The sequence below is a fragment of the Erpetoichthys calabaricus genome, chromosome 2 (assembly GCF_900747795.2).
Source record: "Erpetoichthys calabaricus chromosome 2, fErpCal1.3, whole genome shotgun sequence".
NCBI lineage: Eukaryota > Metazoa > Chordata > Cladistia > Polypteriformes > Polypteridae > Erpetoichthys > Erpetoichthys calabaricus.
This window is the reverse complement of record NC_041395.2, coordinates 92,787,550-92,809,790: the sequence shown is the minus strand read 5'-3', so window position 1 is coordinate 92,809,790 and position 22,241 is coordinate 92,787,550. Positions and strand designations below refer to the sequence as shown.

Here is a 22,241-nt window from a genome sequence, read left to right as displayed (position 1 = left end):
ATTGGCAGGTCCACCACTGGTGCCCTGTGCTTTTCAGAAATGAGAGCAGGTTCACCGTGAGCAAATGTGACACTTAGGAAAGGATCTGGAAAAGCCGTGGAGAACATTATGCTGCCTGTTACATAGTCCAGCATGACCGGTTTGTTGGTGGGTCAGTGATGGTCTGGGGAGGCATATCCATGGAGGGATGCACAGACCTCTACAGGCTAGACAACGGCAGCTTGACTGCCATTAGGTATCAGGATGAAATCCTTGGACCCATTGTCAGAATCCTTGGACCCATTGTCAGACCCTATGCTGGTGCAGTGGGTCCAGGGCTCCTCCTGGTACACAACAATGCCCGGCCACATGTGGCGAGAGTATGCAGGCAGTTCCTGAAGGATGAAGGAATTGATACCATTGACTGGCACCCACACTGTTCAGACCTAAATTCTCATTAGGAGCATGCCCCGATGTTGTCAGACATGCATACAAGCACGTGGGGGCCATACATACTACTGAGTACGATTTGGAGTTGCTGCAATGAAATTTCAGCAAAATGGACTAGCCTGCCGCATCATTTTTTCACTTTGATTTTCGGGGTGTCTTTCAAATCAGCCCTCTGTAGGTTGATAATTTTCATTTCCATCAAATGATGTGGCATTCTTTCATTCCTAACACATTACCCAGTCCATATCGGTATAGATATCCAGCATGATTTTTTTTTCCCCACTGAGATCTCCATATCGGTATAGATATCCAGCATGATTTTTTTTTCCCCCATTGAGATCTAATGCGTTTTCAAAGTGTTCCTTTAATTTTTTGAGCAGTTTATTTAGTGGTTCTGATGCTAAAGTAGTTGCAGCCGTTCACGATTCAGTGTTGTTTGCCTGGGAGTCTACTGTGCTAGTTTTTAATTGTCATTATTAAGATACAATGAAGGGAGCACATTGCACAGAGAAAGGGCAAAATATAATGATCAAAACAAAAGAGAGTTAAGCATTTAAATCTAAAGCAAAAATAGAAATATTTCTAAATGTGTTATAAATGTAAATGTAAATGTGCTTTTCTGAATGTAGAATAAGAGAAGAAGAAAAAAACACCAGCTAATTAAATTAGATCGGTGTTATCAGTTATTGTCACTGATTATGAATCTGGCTGGAACAAAAACTTGCAGCCACAGTGGGTCCCCAGGACTGAATTTGAAAACCCCTGCTCTACACTCCTCCCAGATGCCTCTCTCCTCTCCTCCGCACCCTGGCATCTCCTGATTCTGCCTTTGTCTTCGTTATCCATCCATTTTAACCTCTGTCTCTTTTTTTTTCTCCTTTCTCACTGCCTGTCCTTCTCAGCCATGCAGGCTTTTCTTATGTTGCCCTGATTGGGTGCAGTTGCGACCATTCCACCCACTCTGATGCGTGAATGCTGCACCTTAGTGATCCGCTTGGTTTTGCACGTAAACGTGTGATCAGCCAAACACCACGGTCCACCCTGGAACTGCACCGTCATGCCCATATCTGTACAAACTCTGGGCCTGTACGCTCTTGGAACATTGATTCTTTATTTAAAAACCTGTCCTATGCCACAGATCGCTTATCACAAGAAGTTATTTATTTTTATGTTCACTCATGCTGTTTAAGGTAATCTATACTGTTTGGTGAATAGGCAGTAGGGATACAGTATGCCCATGCTGAGTTGATGGGCCATTAGTGAAAACAATAAGGTTCAGGTACAACTTGACATAGTCTTTTGTTGTAATTCTAAGGACTTTTGAGAGGAGAGCAGTTGAACAAACTGAAGCCTTAAGCAGATAACTGCAGTATTGCACAGCCTCAGTCATAATGACCCTGTGTGCTGTTATGCTGGCTGTTGTTGAAAATGAGCATCATTCAATAATTTAATTAATATTTTTATTTATGTTCTTTGAGATGCCTTCATTAACAACCTAAAGTGGCCACAACACCTTTTGGATATTATTAGGAAAGCTCACCTACACCTTTACATTTTTAGACAGCTGAGGAATGCCTGGATGTCTCCATTCATATGCACCAGCCTCGTTGGGTATACATTGCAATCTATCCTGATTGGCTACATAACACTTCTTCTGATATCGGACTACAAGGTACTAAAGAGGATAGATAGCAAAGTCATCTCAGAATAGCACTCATTCCGTTTGTGTTCAGGACATACAGTGTGTAACACAAACTGCCTGATAAACTGTAAGTCTTTGGCCATCCCGTAGAGTCTGCGTCCTCCTCCATCAGCAATTTACTGACTAGATGCAGGAACAGTTTTTTTTCAAGAGTCATAGTGCTACTTAACTGCATGAGAATACCTGATGTGTGTTTCTTATATGTATCTTTTGGTGTTCTATTTATTGTCTATAGTTTATAGTGACCTACTGCCAGTTGTCTGTGGGAGACGTACATTTAGGAATCTCATTGTACATTGTGCACAATAGTATACTTGAACTGAGTTTATTTTGTAACTGTGCTTATAAGCATGTGGTGGAACCAATACTTGTCATTGTTGGCACAAAGATATATACAGTGGTATTCTGCATCCTGGAGGGAAACATTTTAGGTTATAAAATTGTGCACTTTATAATTAAACTAGATGTGTTACTCAAACTGGAAAATTCATTTTCTCTGTTGTGATAGGAAATGTGGCCAAAGACTTGCTTTCACAAATAACCCAGACATGCTTGTTAAAATAAGCAAAATAATAAAAGTTATTTTTGACATAAGGATAATAGATGTATTTAGATAGATGCGTATAGTCAAAAGACATACCACAAAACATAAAGTAACAAAAACGTAGTTGAAGTTTTTCTCTTCTGTACAAAAAGGCATGTAAATTATCAGTTCTGTCTCTTGGCTTAGATAGAACTTTCCTCTCTTACAGGTAAAGGCACATGACTTATGAATCCTGAATTTTCAGTTCATGAGGTTAAGTTGGATAAGTTCTCTGGCTGGTTATGAAGTTTCTGTTGCTGGCAAGTGGTACTCATTTACTCAAAGCAGCTAGCTTTTGCCCTGGCTCAGGGACCACCTCCCAACCACACTGAATTCTCGCTCTCAGTGTGTGTGTGAGGTGTTGCACTTCCCTTTCCTTTTAGATTTAGGGTTCAAAACAAGATTATTATCTCTAGTTACAATTAGCACAAATAGCATAGTACATTTAGGTGGCTTTGCCCTATCTATTAAATTACAGTTAATAGTTCTCATAATCAAAGTATACGTATGGTTTGAGGTGAGTAATGCTTGATTCCTTTTCTGGCCTTCTTTCTCCAGACACTGGAAATATTTTTAAGTGCGCTTTCTTTACCTTGTTCAGGTGGACTCCTTCTTTGCCTTTGGTCACACCTTCTGATTGTGGGCAGTACTGCAGTCTTTTCTTTTTTACAAAATGGCCTCGGAGGCTAGCAGAGTTATGCCTGCTAAGTCAACAGGTTATCAGTCTGTGACTGTCGTTTTCAAGGTGAATGTGTGGCTTGCTGTATGTACGGTTTCTCCCTCTTGCTTGACAGCAAGGTTTGACTAATGGCAATTTCATCCAAACACCAACACAGATGAGTATTCCACCTTTTCAGTACAATGCGGTTGCCTTCTGGAGTAATGGGATTGCTCCTACCTCTGTTATAGCCACAGCCTATCAACTATGGGTTTTGGCTATGGGCAGCCAAAATAAGGCCAAATCAAGCTGTCGCATAGTGAGGGAAGAGAAATTAGTGTGTCACAGTTGTTTTATAGGGAGGAATAGAGGTTGTGTTATTGGCTTCTTGGGTGCACATAAACCCATCATCTTGGTTGACCACTGGTGCAAAGTTCTGTCAATCAATGTTACTCATCCTGGATTTATAGTCTTTGTTCAGAACTTGAGCCCATTTTGCACCTTAGAAAAAGGTATCTCTTGCTGTTACATGGTCTGGAATAGATCATCTGACCAGGTAAGCCTGCAGATGCTGTATTTCAAAGGGGGACCCAGTCAGGCAAACTGAGACTTTTAGCTGGCGATAAGATAAGAATATGCACTGCACTTTATGTTGAATTGATTTTATAATAAATATATCAGAATATATCTTTGTAATTTCTTTCCAGAGCACATTTTCAAAGTGTTTATATGTACCATATGTATATAGTCAGTTCTTTTTTGGCACAGATTACAGTTATGACTTCATTAACCAATTTTTTCAGATGTGGACAATAATAGCTTTTCTTCTGATGACACCTATAGGTTCTATTGATATAGAGTATGGTTATGAAAATATTATAGGTAGGTTATTTAATCTTTATGTAAAACTTGGTACATAAACCCGCTAATAATTTGCTGATCATTTGTACCAGATCTAAGTTGTAATGCGGTTAGTAGATGATTAACATAGGAGTGTACTGAACATTTCATTTAATGTTAGAACATAATAACAATTATGACAAGAGGAGAACATTGAGCCACAGTTCATCAATCCTTTATCAACCAACTTTTGTAAAACATCATTGTGCTTAGTTTTAGGGGTCCCCAAAGTACTATCCACTACATTACTTGGTGGTTTATTCCACTTGTCTATGGTTCTCTGGCCGTTCTCCAGTGCTGTTGGATCATTTTATAATATGGATTTCAGAATTGCACTCAAAATTCCAGACAAGGCCTCAGCTGTGCGTTGTATAACCTAAAAATAACCTTCTTTGATTTGATCTTGACACATTGTGTTAACTTTTCATCCTATTAGTTTTTGTAATCGCTGCTGTATGCTGGGTCAATTGAATATTTGAAAAAGTGCAGTCTTGTGTATTTTACTCAATAGGTCATATTAATGTTGACAGCATTGTGACAGTGGCCAGATTTCCAGGTTTACAAAAGAGTATTCAAATATATATAATTAAGGGCTTTTTGGTTGTTTTTATTGTATTATCCCTATTGTAACGTATATTTTTACAGGATTTCAAAGAGACAGTATTTGTTTTGTAAAATCTCATAATATGTGATCTTTATTGTTCAGTTTAGAATAGAAGCTGGGGGCTAGTGAACATGAGAACCTGTAAAAGACAACATACAAAAGGCAGCAAAACACTATTACAAAATAAAGTGCTTTACAAGTGGCTGAAATAAAGTTCACAAAATAAAGGGAATAGCACTGCTTCCTTTCATATCCACTGTTATATGTTTAAATCAGTGTGCTTGTACATTTCTCAGTGTGGGTTTAATTTCTGGGTACACTGCTTTGTGTTAGGTTATTTGGCGACTCTAAAAAATGGCTTTGTATGTGTGTGTGCGCACCCTTGTCATGACCTGGCATCCCCATTCAGGGTTGGTTTTTGTTTTCAAGTTAGTGGTCCTGACCTTGACAATCTTGAGCTGAATTAGAAGTAGGCACTATAATGAAAGGACAGATTAGACAAAGAAGCTGTTATTATCTGACGCAACAGTTAATAAGCGCAAAAGAATTAAGTATGTATTTTTTTAAATACTCGACTTCTTCTGATACAAATGTAATAAATTGGGGAATTTTATTGGCTTAGGGGATTTCAGCATGTCTCTTACTATGTGTGTGTGTGTGTGTACTAAATTTATTCACTGACATTTTCTGATCAGTCAGTCAGTCATTGTTCAACCTGCTACATCCTAACACAGGGTCACGGGGTCAGCTGGAGCCAATCCCAGCCAACACAGGGCGCCAGTCCACCGCAGGACACACACACACCCACACACCAAGCACACACTAGGGACAATTAAGGATTGCCAGTGCACCTAACCTGAATGCCTTTGGACTGTGGGAGGAAACCGGAGCACCCGGAGGAAACCCACGCATACACGGGGAGAACATGCAGACTCCACGCAGGGAAGACCCGGGAAGCGAACCCAGGTCTCCTAACTGCAAGGCAGCGGCTCTGCCACTGTGCCACTGTGCTGCCATATTTTCTGATCAGTAACTGAAAAATAAATACTTCTTAAAACCATCAGTAAAAAATAAAAATTCAAATCAGTATCACACAGATTAGTAAATACTAATATATTCAGGATGTTTTATCTACATAAATTCTTTAATGCTGCATTTCTAAAAACACACTTTAAAAAACAGCTTTGTCCACAATTTACTTTTCAGGTTTCTGACATTTGCGGTTGTTAGATATGTTTACAGCAGAATATAGATGAGACATATGTTGGTTAATAACACTTAATTAAACTTAGTTAAACTCTTAAAGCTTTAATTTTCCCAGGATCTCCCTTTTATTAAATTTGTTCAAATTTTAAGGAGACCTATGTGAAATTAAACTTTTTAATTGATTATTAGCTCATTATTTCAAAAAGTGTGTTTTTAGGTTGTAAAAATGTACATAAGCAACTACAAAATGTGATCACTCACCAGAACTTGGCATTGAGATGGGCTAACCTTCAGTGTAGTAATCTATACTAATTAATAAAAGGCAAAGCCCTCACTGACTCACTGACTGACTGATTCACTCATCACTAATTGTCCAACTTCCCGTGTAGGTGGAAGGCTGAAATTTGGCAGGCTGATTCCTTACAGCTTACAAAAGTTAGGCAGGTTTCATTTCGAAATTCAACGCGTAATGGTCATAACTGGAACCTCTTTTTTGACAATATACTGTAATGGACGGCAGCTCGATGGCCGTGGGAGGCGGAGTTGAGTGTCACGTCATCAAGCCTCCCATGTAATCACGTGAAAAGACTGTGAACACAGTAGGGAGAAATGAAGGATGAGCCGCAAACGGCGAAGAACAAAAAATTCATTAAACAATTGAGAAGGGAGCGAAACAATAAGAAGCGAGCGAGTGAAGCATACAAGCATGTTCATAAGGGAAACAAACTACGGTGTAAAACGTAAGTTTAAATTAAGTTTATAGAAACGCTCCCGCTGCGGATTGCAATAACATATTCGCGAGATAAAAGAACGCAATAGGGAGAAATGAAGGAAGAGCCGCAAACAGCGAAGAACAAAAAATTCATTAAACAATTGAGAAGGGAGCGAAACAATAAGAAGCGAGCGAGTGAAGCATACAAGCATCTTCATAAGGGAAACAAAGCACGGTGTAAAACATAAGTTTAAATTAAGTTTATAGAAACGCTCCCGCTGCGGATTGCAATAACATATTCGCGAGATAAAAGTTTAATGAGAAGACACGAGGTATAAACGAACCACACGCCGTAGCGCAACGTTAGGGGCTTCACCTCTGGCGCTGACGTTCGAGATTCGATTCCCGAGAGGGGATGCAATGAGTGTGTATGCATGAAGAGCACAGAATTAGGGCGAAACACGTGTCGCGTACTCTTTGCATAATTTGAAAGTAAACAATTTCAACCATTCTATGATCTGCTTCTCGCAACTGAAAGACGGCACATGGCGGATGTTAGCCGACTTGCTGACCGCAACGTTAGGGGCTTCAACTCTGGCGCTGACGATAGAGATTCCATTCCCGAGAGGAGATGCAGTGAGTGTGTAAGCCTGATGAGCCCAGAATTAGGGAGAAACACTTGTCGCATACTCTTTGCATTATTTGAAAGTAAACTATTAAAACCATTCTATGATCTGCTTCTGGGAACAGAAAGAGGGCACGTGGCGGATGTAAGGCGACTTCCTGACTAACCACAAGCGTAACCTGGCAGGTAACCACCCATACAGTCAGATTGTGATTCAGAAAACGAATGCCATGAATGTAATTACCACGATCTACATACTGTCAAATAAACGAAACACACGCCGTAGCGCGACAGCTGTGAAAAGGGAGGTTCACAAAAAAACACATCTTTAACAAATTGTTATTGGTATATTTTCGATCCGTTTAAAAAGGTTTTCTTTTCTTCTTAATAAAAAATTAAAAGCAGTACTTCGCCGCAACGAAGCGCGAGAATTTGGCTATATATATCTGCTTCTCGCAATTAAAAGAGGGCACGTGGCGGATGTTAGACAACTTCATGACCAAACATAAGCGTTACCTGCCAGGTAACCACCCATACAATCAGATTGTGATTCAGACTAGGAATGCAATGAATGTAATTACCCCAATGTACATACAAGGCGAAAGTCTTGCAACATTCAAAGATGATGGTTTGGGATAAGTACACCATGGAACATAAGATAGATAGATAGATAGATAGAAAAGAGCTTATGAAGCCTTGAACCGAAAAAAGCAAGATCTCAGAGATCGTAAAAAAAAAAAATAGGAGGTAATGTCGTTTTACTCGCTGTAGATTTTAGTCAAACATTACCAGTTATTCCACGAGGGAGACCAGCAGATGAACTCAACGCGTGTTTAAAATCCATGCTTCTCCCACGGTCAGTTATATGTCGCGTGTTCTCGGGTAGGTACACCAAAAAATGTATACATTTAAGCATGTAATGGGCAAACAAAAAATGAGGTATACCTGAAGGCACTGCAGTAGTATTCAATGTAACTTTATTTCTTAAATGTTAATGTTTTACTGTTTAATAATTTATACGCTTCTTATATGTTGTTCAAATTCTTTTCTCAAAATACCAGTGACAGCGCAATGCACGATAACATGGAGTGAATACACCATACGCATCCGCCCACGGCCGCCCTGGTGTGCGCAGATAGGAGTTGATTCTACAATAAAATAAAGATAAAAAGAGTAATACAATCATCACCCATAAAGCGGATAGTAGACGTGACGTACTATATGTGTACCAGATTTCAAGTCAATAGGTGAAACGGTTTGCGAGCTACAGGTGATTTAAAATACTGGACAGACAAACGAATAGCCACGGTAGCAAATTATAGAAGAAGATTTTACTGTTTAATAATTTATATTTATATGAAATGTGCTTCTTATATATTACTTCATATTCTGATATGATAATGATGTTAATGTTGTTTATATTGATTTCTATGTTATTGAAAGTGCATGTATGTGTGTGTGTGTATATATATATATATATATATATATATATATATATATATATATATATGTGTGTGTGTGTGTGTGTGTGTGTGTGTGTGTATATATGTATGTATGTGTGTGTGTGTGTATGTATATATATATATATATATATATATATATATATATATATATATATATATATATATATATATACTAGCAAAATACCCGCGCTTCGCAGCGGAGAAGTAGTGTGTTAAAGAGGTTATGAAAAAAAAAAAAAGGAAACATTTTAAAAATAACGTAACATGATTGTCAATGTAATTGTGTTGTCATTGTTATGAGTGTTGCTGTCTTTTATATATATATATATATATATATATATAATATACACACACACATAAACATATATATACATATACATATATATATATACATATCTACATATACACATATCTACATATACATACGTATATACACATATACACATCCACATAAACATATATATACATATACAAATTTACATATCTACATATATACATATATATATATATATATATATATATATATAGACATACAGTATATATACATATCTACTTATTGGCTCCTGTATTTAGGATATAGCAGGTTGGATAATGGACGGATGGACATTTGTATGCATAGCCCCATTTGCCCGTTTTCGTTTTTTTTCTTTCTTCAGTAATATTTCAGCAAACCCGGAGCTTGTCAGTTCAAATCGTGGTACTGACACCACTGTGTGACCTTGAGAAAGTCACTTCACCTGCCTGTGCTGCAAAAAACAAAAGTAATGTAACAAATTGTACCTCAGATGTTGTAAGTTGGTGGAATAAAGGCATAAGTAAAATAGATAAATATGTATTATACACATAGGAACTATTCATTTATTTTCAGTTAAGTCATCTGCAGCAAACTTTTATAAATGAGGGTTTCTGATTTTTAGATAGTGCAAACTGTTTCTTCTTCATTGACGTTTTCTCTTGGAGAGCTTTTTTCATTTCATTGAAAATGAAAGCAGCAGCTGCCAAAATATGTAGCTTTCTTATTAATTTTTCAACATTGTGTAAAATAAATGTATAAAGTAACATAAAAGGTTTAAATACTGGTTATCTTTTACACTAAAATATTACTAAAGAGATACAAAAAAAGTAAAATGGATATGTTCTTTTTCTTTAAGGAGATTAAATATTACTGAAGAAAGAAAAAAAAAATTAAACAGCCAAATGGGGCTATGCATACGAACTTAAAAGGTTTAAATAAAACAGAAATATATATTTTATTTTTACTTGCTTAACTTGTGGAGGGTGTATCCTGTAGCAAAGCCCTAACTTTTTTCGTGAAAGCCCGTTTCAGTAAATAAGTGTTAAAAACAGGTGTAAAGATATTGACAATAAGCTACGCAAACCCAGGAAGACATGGAATCGTTTAAATCAAGTATCATTACATCTTCCTTTCTTAAAGAGAAGTAAGGCAGTACTTATAAGCTTACATATTTATATATAGACATATATATATATATATGTGTGTATATATATATATATATATATATATATATATATATATATATATATATATATATATATATATATATATATATATATATATATATATATATATATCTGAAGCCGTGCAAGCACACTCTTGAGAATGCAACGTATAGTTGTACAGAAGAAAAGCAATCTTGCCTCAAATGAATGGCAACCTTTTGTAGGTCTATGAAGTTAATTTAAACTTTAGGTTTACACGGTGCTTTCTTTCCGAAGTACCTGCACTCATGAATATGTCTGTATGTGTCAGTCGGTCATTTCCACGCGCTTTGCACCGGCGAAGTACCGCTTTTAAATTTTTATTAAGAAGAAAATAAAACGTTTTTAAATTGAGGGAAAATATACTAATAACAGTTTGTTAAGGATCAGTTTTTTTGTGAAGCTGCCTTTACTCGAGTGATCACTTCGACCTGACTTGGTGGCCAAGTATAAGCGTTACCTGGTAGCTAACCACCCATACAATCAGATTGTGAATCAGACTACGAATGCCGTGAATGTAATTACACACTCACTGCACTTGCTTACGGTAATCGAACCTCGGACGTCAGCGCTAGAGGGGCTTAGCAGCGGTGAAGTATTGCTTTTAAATTTTAATTAAGAACAAAAGAAAACCTCAGAGGTTCAATTCCCGAAAGGGAGTGAAGTGAGTGTCCGGTTACCTACCAGGTAAAGCTTATGGTTGGACAGCAAGTGACGTAACATCAGCCACGGTGCCTTCAGTTGTGAGAAGCAGATCATAGAATGATTGAAAATAGTTTTGCATTTACCTTTTTAAGTAAAAGGCGAGCTTTTAAGCCTGAGAACAACGTCAGTTACCTTTGTTCCCGCGTTTGATAAAAGCCTGAGAAATCACCCCGTAAATGCACACGTTTAATTGCACATGTGTTAATATGTATGCTTACACAGTATTAAAAGACAGTCAAAAATTAACGTCATTTACCTTCGTTCCCGCGTTTGACTCGTGCTGTAAATCTCTTCCTTGTTTTTAGTTCACGTGATTACGTAGGAGGCGTGATGACGTGATACGTGACTCCGCCTCCTCCATTACAGTATATGGACAAAAAATATGTTCCAGTTATGACCATTACGCGTAGAATTTCGAAATGAAACCTGCCTAACTTTTGTAAGTAAGCCTTCCACCTACACGGGAAGTTCGAGAATTAGTGATGAGTGAGTCAGTCAGTCAGTCAGTCAGTGAGTTTGCCTTTTATTAATATGTATAGATATATGTGTGTGTATATGTATATATGTGTGTGTATATGTATGTGTATGACAGTAACACTCATAACAATGACAACACAATTACATTGACAATCATGTTACGTTATTTTTAAAATGTTTCCTTTACTTTTTCATAACCTCTTTAACACACTACTTCTCCGCTGCGAAGCGCGGGTATTTTGCTAGTTATTCATAATTGGAGACTGCATTCTAGCTGCTTCCGTCCCATTGAAACGTTTGTAGTAAGTATGCCTTTCAAAATTATTACATAGTCGCCTGATCGCGATTATTTTGCATAATTTTTAGAATCGTTTCCATTCATCTGTGTAAAAAAAATAGCTGGATATAACACAGATGTCCTATTTATGTCACTATTTTCACAATGTTTTCACCTGTAATAAGACAAGAACAAACTTATCAAGGTTTGGGGTTTTGGGCCCCGTATACAGTAAATTAAACAAGGTCAAATATTTCCAAGAAATCATAAGATAGAAAAGGATGGGTGGACGGACAATTTAAAGAGCCGGACCAGAAATTAGGAACGTGGAATGCTGGAATGGCGTGGTGGTGGATGGGTAGTGGATGTCATCAGTGGGGGACCAGAGGAGAGAAAGGGACCCGGAAGTGTTGTTCTCTGGGTTGTCCAGGAAGGATTATGGCACCGGCGCTTCGTCTTTTCTACGGGAAGAGAGAGAGAGAGAGGTTAGTGCCCTGCCATTGTCCCCTGGCATGACTTGTCGCGATGCGCGTCTGGTCCTTAAGCTGCTCCCCATGCACTCGTGTGTGACACACCATATAATATTTGACTGCCACTTGTTTAATGATGTCCAGTTTTAGTGAATGTTACTTACAAAAAAAGTAACTAGATAGATAGATAGATAAAATATTGCTTATAAGATATAATGTGTTACAGTGTGTTCCTCCACATGTCACTGGCAAGCATTTGTTATTAAATCCTAAACCTAAGAACCTTCTTGCACCTTACCAGAAACACATCCAAATTTGATCATTGTCTTGTGTATTATAAATATTGTAGGTAACGTAGGTTGGGACCTGAGAGGGATATGCCCCGCAAGTGGCAATGAGCTCTCTTAGGGGGCAGAATACCTGGAAATGCCAGCTATAAAAAGCAGCCCCCTGAGCAGTGGAGAGGGTGCAAACCCAGCACTAGAGAGCCCTGTGATTGTGTTTCCCAGCTGACTGCTAAAGGATATTGGCTTTTTGCCTTACACCTTATTCTCAGTGCCGCTGTAATGATCAATGTCTCTCTGTGACCCTAAACTGGCTGGATTAAATTTAGCCCTTGAAACATGCTGGGTACTGTGTATACTTCTAAGTTTTGTTCAGTACTTTTTGACTTGACACGTCTGCACTGGTCACGAGTGTTGCATGCTAAAATGATTCCAGGCTCAGCAGGAAACTGCTACTAGTGGGCACTGGGTTTTCCAGTGTGGTAAATTTAGAGAAGAGGCTAGTTACGTGGATGTCAAAATGATGAACGAAGGGCTGAATATGATGTAGCACGTCATCAAAGCACAAGACATACATGCAAAAATATTTGAAATGCTTCTCTTAATCATGTAGTTCACTCACTCATTAGAATATTATACTGTCCATTCCTTTGCTGCTGTTGGTTAATAGGTCAAACACACCTAGTTCTCTTTTCCTCTTAAAGCGAGTAATAATGGACACAACTCTTCTTCCATCAAATGTTTAATGCCAATAAATGTATCTTCTTCTTCATAAGGTGTATCTGTGTTATTGAACAATTATTATTCTTTAACTGTAATAGTGTTATAAAATGAAGAGAAAAGACAAATTAATGACAATTATTGTTATTGTTACAGCCCTAGTGGATGGTGCTTTCGCTGTGTATATTATGTTTTTGTTGTCATGCTAATGAGCATTACTTTGGCTTAAATAACTCAAAGCATACACAAATTTAGTGTTTGCTTATTTGTTTTCGCCAGTGATGTATGCTGTTTTGGCAGCCCTGCTATCTTCACATATCAAGTTTTTCTGTTCTTTCATTAACACATTATGTGTTGTACTAGCCATGTGCGCCCAACTACGTTGCGCGCGTTAAAGTTGTCTGTGAAGGGCTCCCTGTTTAAACGCGGCTGCCAGTCGTGAACTGGGCTCTTCGTCGCACAGCATTATGATTTTTTATAAGGGAAACAAAATTACAAAACAAAACCCTTGGACATTGATTCAATAGGAACGGCCTACTCGGAATCACTGTCCGAATAGTAAGTATGTGGTGGTGGAGGAGCATTTCTGCATTCTCCGTTCACAGTCAGTCTCGTTTTCATGACGCTGTCGTTTCCTCTCACGATCTCTTCTCAGCCTTTCTCCAATCTTGCAGGTTGCTTTGTGGCAATCCAAAGAGTAAGGAAGAACCAATGCTTCTTTCTTGAACTCCAAACGCCGACTGATGGAAAATCACAGAAGTGTGCCCGACTTATATACTCTGACTGCCGACTCCAAGAAGTGGGTGAACATTCGATTTGGACGAAGTGCTGCCAACGACGGTCGATAGAAACACAAAAAACCACAGTCTCGACGGCAGATCTAAACACAAAGCATGGTGTCGATGCCAGATCTAAACACAAAGAGTGCTATTGACAGTGTTTGTAAACAAAAGTAACAACCAGGGTGTTGTGTATTCAGTCAGTACAAACAGCACATAGTCTCCTTTAGTTCAATCCTCTTTAATCACCACACTCCAACCTCATCCAACGATCCTCCCCCTCACTTCCTCTCCTCCTCCATCACTACTGCCCTCTACTGAACACAGCAGGAACACCACACAAGGCAGTGAATTCGCGGACAAACAAAGACCAAGGTCCAAATGAAGATTATATATAAAGATCATTAGAGGCATTTATGAGCTGAGCCACACAAATTTCTGGCCAGTAATGGAATGATGAATTTGTCCTTTTATCTGAGCTGTCTATGGCACTTTTTATTTAAACAACTAATAATTTCTCCACCATTGCACCTCACACAAATGCATGACACTATAACATAAAAGGCTTGCAAGTGACAGTTGATTGACCACATCATCACACTATCAAAGGAGGCAAGAGTAATATATTTTTCTTTCTCAATCGATTCCATAGTGGGATAAAAGTAGCAATAATGAAAGACTGAATTTGGGATCTAACCTTAAATGGGATGTCAACAACATACACATCTACATATCTGTCTTCAATAGTGACAAAATGTGCTGCTGAGTATGCTCATTCCATGATAAAATGTGTTCAGTTATTGTTTGAAAACATTTGCCTGACATTTGTATGGCTCAGTGTGTAATACTTTGAAAATGAGGAAAATCTCTGCATTGATATGATGTACAGGGGTGGGCAAAAGTAGGTTTACAGTTCAGAGTAGGTGTAACACCAGCTTATTTTTGTATTATTACTTATTTATTAATTATTGTATTATTTATTTGTATTATTTGTCTTCTTATGTGTCTTCTTCAGTGTGCTTGAGTGTAGCAACCATAACCTGCCTGTGATTTTCTATACGAACAATTGTAAACCTACTTTTGCCCACCCCAGTAATATATAGTAGTATATAATAGCCAGCATGTAGTTAGCGGGGCTACCAAAAAAGCATAATTAATTGCTGAAAATGAATCCACAAACACTAAGTTTCTGTGATTCATTGATTGGGTTTGTGAAGCCAAAGTAATTTTAATTAGTATCTGTATGCTAAAATGAAATAATTTTGACATAATTGTAGTGCTGATTTTAACCTACTTTCATTCAGTCAGTTCAAGGTACTATGTTTGAAAATCTTATTATCAGAAACCATGCAGAAAGTATCAGAATCTATATTGCGTTAATTAATATTATTACATAAATTAATAAAATATATTTTGCATGCCGGACAGTATTGTCATCTGTATTTCCATCAACTGGTGGCTGTGAAAAGTACAATGTGTAAATAACCATGAAGCAAGGTCAGTACCCAGGACAAATGTACCAGTTTAGCATGGGGTGGCATTTTAGGGCAATGCATAACACTGTATAGTACAAAAATGCCCAAATCTTCACAGAAGAAGCTCATATTTTCAGTTCGTAACAAATATGACTGAGAGTGCAGAACCAACAGATTACACACTGCAACAAACCATATACCAGTTTTATCAGTCTAATACATGTAAGATGGCAGTTTTGGTTTTATCTTTGTTTTGGTTTTTTTTTATAAATCCATTTACTAACTTTGGATTAATGTACAGATGTAAGCAGTAGCAAAGGCTGATCACGTATGTATGGTAACTTGAACAAAACAATCGCTGCTTTACCTGAATTCTGTAATAATTGACAAGTTTCATTTCACAAAGCTTGCTTTAAATTTGTGAGAAATCTAAAAAAAACTAGGGAGTAATTTGGAAAATTCAAGTATTGGGTATTTTTGACATTTGAAGTGTGAATCAATTTAACTTGTTCTTTAAATATTAATCTTTTAAATATTATTTATCAACTGATGTCTTCCGTATTTACTGATGCAAACATAAATTTTATAGCAACAAATGTTGTTTTCTCACAGAACTGGTTTGAAAAATGTATTACAAAAGAGTTTATATAAATAAAAATATACTAAATTATATTTGTGTTTATTAATTCATGTGGCAGTGACATAAGGGTTGATTTTTTTTAATAGTGATTTTAAGCAGTATTTACTTTTCAGTTACACAAAAGAAATATATTTTTTATGAACACATTTTAAGATGTCAGATAATTCATGATAATCATATCATACTTATAAACCCTGAGCTGAAACCCCCTCTAACTAATAAAATCTCCTCCTCCCCTGTGTTGTGTCATTGGCAGAAAATTCATACTTTCTGTCACGCATAAAACTGACGCCCTGTATATTTCCTCTTTGACAAAAAGTGGCATTGAATCATAATTTGAGGTAGATAGATAGATATACTTTATTAATCCCAAGGGGAAATTCACATACTCCAGCAGCAGCAAACAGATAAAGAAAATATTAAATTAAAGAGTGATAACAATGCAGGTATACAGACATACAATAACTTTGATAATGTTAACATTTACCCCCCCATGGGTGGAATTGAAGAGTCACATATTGTGGGGGAGGAACAATCTCCATCATGAGGGGCCTGGTCCTCCTAAAATCCACCACCAGCTCCTTGGTTTTGCAGGTGTTCAGGTGTAGGTGGTTTAAGTCGCACCATTTAACAAAGTCCTTGATTAGGTTCCTATACTCTTCCTCCTGCCCACACCTGATGCAGCCCACGATAGCAGTGTTGTCAGCGAACTTTTGCACGTGGCAGGACTGGCAGGAGTTGTATTGGAAGTCCGATGTATATAGGCTAAACAGAACCGGAGAAAGTAGAGTCCCCTGCGGTGCTCCTGTGTTGCTGACCACAATGTCAGACCTGCAGTTCCCGAGACGCACATACTGAGGTCTGTCTTTAAGATAGTCCACGATCCAGATATGAATCTACTCCCATCTCTGTCAGCTTGTCCCTAAGGAGCAGAGGTTGGATTGTGTTGAAGGCGCTAGAGAAGTCCAGAAACATAATTCTTACAGCACCACTGCCTCTGTCCAAGTGGGAGAGGGATCAGTGTAGCATGTAGATGATGGCACCCTCCTCTCCCACATTCTCCTGGTATGCGAACTGCAGAGGGTCGAGGGCATGGCGGACCTGTGGCCTCAGGTGGTGAAGCAGCAGCCACTCCATGGTTTTCATCACATGCGACGTCAGAGCGACAGGCCTGAAGTCATTCAGCTCACTAGGACGTAATACCTTTGGGACTGGGGTGATGGAAGATGTTTTCCAAAGCCTCGGGACTCTCCCCTGTTCCAGGCTCAGGTTGAAGATGCGCTGTAGAGGACTCCTCAGCTCCAATGCACAGGCCTTCAGCAGTCGTGGCGATACTCCCATCTGAACCCGCTGCTTTGCTGGCACAAAGTCTCCTCAGCTCTCTGCTTACTTGGGCTGCTGTAATTGTGGGTTGGGGGAAACTCTGTCCTATGCTGGTATCAGCAGAAGGATGGGTGGAGGGTGCAGTACTCTGAGGTGAGAGTGAGAGTGGGTTAGGGTGGTCAAACCTGTTAAAGAAGTTGTTCATCTGGTTTGCTCTCTCCACATCTCTCTCGATGGTGGCACCCTGCTTCGAGCTGCAGCCTGTGATGATCTTCATCCCATCCCACACTTCCTTCATGCTGTTATTCTGCAGCTTCTGCTCCAGCTTTCTCCTGTACTGCTCCTTCGCTGCCCTGAGCTAGACTCGGAGTTCCTTCTGCACGCGCTTAAGCTCATGCTGATCACCGCCTTTAAAAGCCCTTTTCTTCTGGTTCAAAAGGCCCTTGATGTCACTTGTAATCCATGGCTTGTTGTTAGCATAGCAGCGTACTGTTCTTACTGGAACTACAATGTCCATACAGAAGTTGATGTAGTCAGTAGTGCAGTCAACAACCTCCTCAATGTTCTCACTATAAGATCCCTGCAGGATATCCCAGTCCATAGTTCCAAAGCAGTCTCTCAGAGCCTGCTCTGCCTCAGGGGACCACTTCCTGAATGAGCGTGTGGTTGTAGGTAGCTCCCTCACTCTTGGTTTGTAGTGAGACTGAAGCAGGACCAGGTTATGATCTGCTTTCCCAAGCGCAGGCAGCGGGGTGGCGCTGTATGCGTCTTTAACATTTGCATACAGTAGATCAATACAGTAATCCCTCGCTATATCACGCTTCAACTTTCACGGCTTCACTCTTATCGCGGATTTTGTATGTAAGCATATATATCGCAGATTTTTTGCTGGTTCGCGGACAATGGGTCTTTTAATTTCTGGTACATGCTTCCTCAGTTGGTTTGCCCAGTTGATTTCATACAAGGGGCGCTACTGGCAGATGGCTGAGAAGCTACCCAACCAGAGCATGTATTACATATTAAATAAAACTCCTCAAATATATTGTGAGCACGGGGGCTGTTCGCACCCCTAGAGGATACGGCCGCTCCTCAAAAAACGCTGAAAGATTACCTTCACATTGCTCCCTTCCTTGCTGGGCTTACATGTGGCTGCTTTTTCAATCGATATGCTTCCCACACGGTGCTTCGCATACTTAAAAGATCAAACAGCATGTATTGATTTTTGATTGTTTGCTTTTCTCTCTCTCTTGCTCTGACATTCTCTGCTCCTGATGGAGGGGGTGTGAACAGGGGGGCTGTTCACACCCCTAGACGATACGGACGCTCGTCTAAAAATGCTGAAAGATTATCTTCACATTGCTCTCTTCCGTGCAGCAGCTTTGTCAAGCGACATTCTTCCCGCACTGTGCTTCGCATACTTAAAAGCTCGAACAGGCACATATTGATTTTTGATTGTTTGTTTTCCTCTGTCTCTCTCACTCTCTCTGACATTCTCTGCTCCTGACGGAGGGGGTGTAAGCAGAGGGGCTGTTCGCACACTGGCCTAGAGGATACGGACGCTCCTCTAAAAAATGCTGAAAGACTACCTTCATATTGCTCCCTTTCTTGCAGCTGCTTTGTCCGGCGGTGCTTCGCATACTTAAAAGCCAAACAGCCCTATTGATTTTTGATTGTTTGCTTTTCTCTCTCTCTCTCTCTCTCTCTCTCTCTGACATTCTCTGCTCCTGATGCGCACTCCTTTGAAGAGGAAGATATGTTTGCATTCTTTTAATTGTGAGACGGAACTGTCATCTGTGTCTTGTCATGGAGCACAGTTTAAACTTTTGAAAAAAGAGACAAATGCTTGTTTGCAGTGTTTGAATAAAGTTCCTGTCTCTCTACAACCTCATATGTGTGCAAATCTGTGACCCAAGCATGACAATATAAAAATAACCATATAAACATATGGTTTCTACTTCGTGGATTTTCACCTTTTACGGGGGGTTCTGGAATGCAACCCCCGCGATTGAGGAGGGATTACTGTAGTCCTATTTCCCCGGGTGTTGAAGGAAGGTAATGTTTTGTCCAGCATTACATGATTGAAGTCTCCAGCGATTAGCACAAGTGCCTCAGGGTGCTGCGTTTGCAGTTTAGCAACATGAGAATGTTTGACATCAGGTATGATGGAGATGAGAGAAGTTTCAAACTTATTTCTAAAATAACAATGAACATAGAACAGTCTCATTTGTGGTATCAGATGTGGTATCTAATCCTGAAGGGAGATATGTGATCGTCATGGGCAATTTATTTAACAGTAAAGTGATTTTGATAAATGTTTATGCACCCAATGTTGATGATAGGGAATTCATGAAAAATGTATTTGTATCCATTCCCAATATGAACACTCATAAAATTATAATGTCTGGGGACTTTAATTGTGTTTTAAATCCACTCTTAGATAGGTCTCCTGTCACTGACATCTAACACTGCAAAGACAATTGCATAGTTCTTAACTGACCACAACTTACCAGACCCCTGGAGGTTTCTAAACCCAAACTCAAGAACATATTCCTTCTACTCACCAGTGCATCATGGCTACTCAATAATTGATTATTTCTTTATAGATAATAATATCTTGCCTGCGATTAAATCTCGCAAGTACGACACTATTGTTATTTCCGACCATGCTCCTCTGATCTTAGAGCTAAAATCATTATGCCCCACACACTCATCTCGCAGATGGAGTCTTAACCCACTTCTATTAGCAGACGAGAACTGTACAGAATTTATATCAAAACAAATCAGTTTCTTCCTAGAGACAAATACATCCTCATAGGTCTCTTCAGGAATACTCTGGGAAACTCTAAAGGCTTTCTTAAGAGGACAGATTATTTCATATCTTTCCCATATAAATAAATTAGAAGCCAAGAAGGTATTAGAGCTAACCAGTGAAATTATCAGAATAGATCAAGAACATGCCAGGCATCCAATTGAGGCTCTTCATACGAAAAGGCAGGCTCTGCATTCAGAGGTCAACCTTTTTAACAACCAAAGACACTGAACAACTCATTTTTAAATCAAGACATCATTACTATGAACACGGAGAGAAAGCTAATACGCTCTTGGCTCAAAAAATCCACAAGCAAGAAGTTCGCAATGCAATCCCAGCAATCACCAACACGAACGGAGATAAAATCATTGACCATAAAAATGCACACATTTAGAGACTACTGTAAATCCTTATATTCTACTGAGTTAAAGAAGACGACACACAATCTAATGCATTTCTGGATACATTATAGATACCTCAAATAGCTACTTTTAGTGCAGAGGAACTGGATAAACCTCTGGCGCTATCAGAATTACTAGATGCTATAAAGTCACTTCAAAGTGGGAAAGCAGCAGGCCCTGATGGCTACCCTGTAGAATTTTATAATAAATTCTCCACTCAGCTAGCTCCCCTCTTATTAGCAACATTTACAGAAGCTAGAGACAATCAAATTCTACGTCAAACTTTTCGCCAAGCATTAATCACTGTCTTTCCTAAACAAAATAAGGACTTATTACAATGTGCGTCATACAGACAAATTTCATTTCTGAATAATGATGTTAAGATACTCTCCAAAGTCCTAACTAGAAGGAAATCTGGATTTATTAAAGGCCGACACTTAGCTTCCAATCTTCAACGCCTGTTTAATCTAATGTATTCACCTGCAAAGTCAAATACCTCAGAGATGATATTATTGTTGGAAGCAGAAAAACCATTTGATATGATTGAATGGAACTACCTTTTCACCACATTAGAGAAATTTGGGTTTGGCCCGAACATTTGTGCATGGATCAAACTACTGTATACCAATCCAGAAGCTTCAGTTTGTATTAGCAACATTTGTTCAGACTACTTTAAACTAGAACGTGGTACCAGACAAGGATGCCCCTTGTCACCAACTGCTATTTGCAATCGCCATTGAACCACTGGCAGTTCACTGTCGAAATGCTGATCAGATAAAGGGGATTATCAGAGAAGGACTTGAACAGAAAATTTCTCTATATGCAGATAATATGGTACTGTATATATCAGACCCACAAAATACTGTGCCTGTAGTCTTTAACAGCACGTACAGAATTTCAAAAGAGCTCTGGTCTCAGAATTAATTTGAATAAAAGTGTGTTCTTTCCAGCGAATTCTCAAGCATACAATATTAGCTTGAACACCTTCCCTTTTATTATTGCAGATCAGTTTAAATTCCTAGGGGTAAATATCACAAGTAAACATAAAGGTCTTTATCAACAAAATTTTGCCGACTATATGGAAAAAATTAAGCAAGACTTGCATAGATGGTCAACCCATCATCTCACTCTAGCTGGAAGAATTAACTTTGTTAAGATGAATATCCTTCCTAAGCTTCTCTTCTTATTTTAAAACATGCCAATATACATCAAAAAATAATTTTTTAAGCAATTAGATTCAACCATAACCTAATTTATTTGGAACTTAAAACATCCACTTATCCAAAGTGAGACTCTACAAAGACCTAAGGCAGAAGGTGGCATGGCTCTACCTAACTTTTAGTTTTATTACTGGGCAGCAAACATACAAGCTATAAAAACCTGGACACAAATAGATGAACATACACAGGCTTGGTCCGCAATAGAAATAAAATCCTGCAGTACTTCTTTATATTCCCTGCTTTGTGCCCCAATAAATGTATTGCCAATATACTAATAAC

General features: G+C 38.7%; 1 protein-coding gene across 1 annotated transcript in view; it reads left to right on the top strand.

Moving 5' to 3' along the window:
- gatad2b (GATA zinc finger domain containing 2B) overlaps positions 1 to 22,241 on the top strand; it is a 234,465-nt gene that overhangs the window by 28,186 nt on the left and 184,038 nt on the right. The gene's annotated exons all lie outside the window — the stretch shown is intronic.